At 46.7% G+C, this 2,516-nt stretch overlaps 1 long non-coding RNA gene across 1 annotated transcript; it reads right to left on the reverse strand.

Moving 5' to 3' along the window:
* Window positions 1-365: 365 nt before the first annotated feature.
* Window positions 366-2,259, reverse strand: LOC132536813 (uncharacterized). The gene is made up of 2 exons (XR_009548349.1): window positions 2,150-2,259; window positions 366-745 (listed from the first exon to the last, which is right to left on the reverse strand). It is a non-coding gene; the product is annotated as an uncharacterized LOC132536813 (long non-coding RNA).
* Between the last annotated feature and the right edge of the window lie 257 nt (window positions 2,260-2,516).

Below are 2,516 nucleotides of genomic sequence, written 5' to 3' on the forward strand. Positions count from 1 at the left end.
TCCATTTCTTTTTTTTTCTTTTTTTTGTTGTTTTATTTATTCATTTATTTTCCCTATTTGTCCTTGTTGTTGTTGTACTTATTATTATTGTTGTTATTGACGTCATCATTGTTAGGACAGAGGGAAATGGAGAGGAGAGGGGAAGACAGAGGGAGAGGCTTCCCAAAACTCTGATATCGCAAGGAAAGAGACACTTGCTAACACCCATGTGCAAGAAAGACTGAAAACGCAACCAAATTTACCCAGAAGTTCAAGAAATTTCAGCAGAGATACATATGACCTCGGCTGATTCCAGAACTGCCCAGGTGAGGCCTCAGTAAAGTGCTAATGTGAGCCTTGAACAAAAAATAGGGGTCATATAAGTACAGAATTATAGACTAATTTTTATTAGTAAATAGCAAAATAGAACAAAAGGCTATATACCAACATATTACATTATTAATGCAATCATGGGGCCAGGGAAGGCCCAGAGCACAGTTGTAGACTGGCGCCATGTGGGTGGCCCTATCCCCAGAGCCCATCAGAAACTCAGCGTTAGGCTCCGGGGCAGTCTGGGTCAGTACAGATGGACATGTAGGAGCCCCGTGCCCATGGCTGAACATGGAGCACTGCCTAGTGCTTTCCACGTCACGGAAGGCAGTGTTGTCATCACTCTTCTGCTCCACAGCCACCAACATATTCTTGTTCTTGTCTCTGTCAACAGAGCTGCCCAGGGTCCAGGCAGAGTCACCCCCAGCACAGAGACCTGTGAACATAGCAGTGGGTTTAGCAATGGACAAAGGAGGAGCCCCAGGGAGCAGAGCAGAGGCAGTGAGAGGATGAAGGTCTTGGAGAACCAAGGGGCCGAGGGTCCACTTCCTCACTGAAACCATTGTAGAGGGAGAGATGGGGAGAGCAAACCCAGTCTTAAGTCTAGGAGACACGATCCCTGCATATCAGCAGGAAAATGTTTAATGAGTTGAGGTATGTGACCATGTGTTCTACTGAATGTATGATTTCTAACTGGAATCCAGATAAATTCAATATGGAGTCTCAGCAGAGAGGACGCCTTGAGGAAGAATGCCACATCTCCTTACACTCACTCTACACCCAGAGAGCCCTCTGAGGCTGAGCATAGGCAGCAGCAGAGAAACAGACTCCTCTATCACCCTGTCAGGCCTGGTCCTTCTGTGCTGGACATTAGTTAAAGGAAGTGTTCATGATCCCTCAGTGACCAAACAAGAGAGATGCTCTATCTGTGGGGCTGAGTGGGATGAATAAACAGGCTAGCTTATTAAATTGGTCTGTCTTTGGGAGTCGGGTGGTAGCAGAATAGGTTAAATGCATGTGGCACAAAGCACCAGGACCAGGCTGAAGATCCTGGTTTGAGCCCCCGGCTCCCCACCTGCATGGGAGTCGCTTCACAGGTGGTGAAGCAGGTCTGCAGGTGTCTATCCTTCTCTCCCCCTCTCTGTCTTCCTGTCCTCCTTCCATTTCTCTCTGTCCTATCCAACAACAATGACACCAATAATAACTACAACAATAAAACAAGGACAACAAAAGGAAGTAAATAAATATTAAAAAATTTTTTTAATTGTTCTGTCTTCAATGTTTACGCAAGATTTGTTTTAGGAATACCTAAGGGTTGATGGGGTATGAATACAACCTTGAAAATGTAAGTCAGTACTTCTGGGTTAGAATTATCATAATAAAAATACCTTAACCCATTCTTCTGATCCAAATAAATACCAACTAGCACTTTTCTTTAAGGCACAAAGATTGGAGGGAGAGTTCTAGCATATATTGGGAAAGGGGGAGGGACTAGCTAGAAGGACCATTTTAAAGACACCTGATAAAACATAGACTTTCAGTCTAGTTTCATGCTAGCCTGGGCCTGAAGACGACCTGGGAAATGAGACTGCTCTGAGGGTGGAATTGAGAGTTTCACTGTAACAGGAACCCCAAGGCTTCTCCAATACAAGCTCAGAATAGAGTCCAGTCCATCCCTGCAACTCTGAGCTGCACTGCTGCTCCACCTCTACCAGAGTCAGTGGAGACACACATGGTTTCTGGGGGCTTCTAGGTCCCTGCCAATCCGGTCCCCCCCCCCAATGGCCCATTGGGATTGGTTTTCAGTGTCATGAGCTTGTTTCAGGAAGGAAGATCTGACCTGGCTCAAGGCATACACAGGCACCCAGGGGGTCCCCTCTCCCCTGCTGGTCTTCACATGTGAAGCTGGGGGACTCCTGTGCTTCCTGTGGAAGCTCCTCAGCAGCCGGAATTTGGCCCACTTCATGCTCCTGCAGATGTTTGCCACCTAGATGGAGAGAAACCTCAGTCTAGGTCCAGGCTGACCATGAAGAGACTCACCTCACTGTAGAAGATGGCACACAGGCCTTCTCCTGGACTTTCTGTGCAAAGAAGGCTGTGTCTCTGTATCTCTGTGTCCCTGAATCTGTCAGGAGACCCTGCCCTCGCATGTGCCCAAGAAAAGAGTTGACAAAATAAAGAGGAAGATGCTCTTATACATTCCTGTG

This window comes from Erinaceus europaeus, chromosome 2 (assembly GCF_950295315.1).
Source record: "Erinaceus europaeus chromosome 2, mEriEur2.1, whole genome shotgun sequence".
In the NCBI taxonomy this organism is placed as follows: Eukaryota; Metazoa; Chordata; class Mammalia; order Eulipotyphla; family Erinaceidae; genus Erinaceus; species Erinaceus europaeus.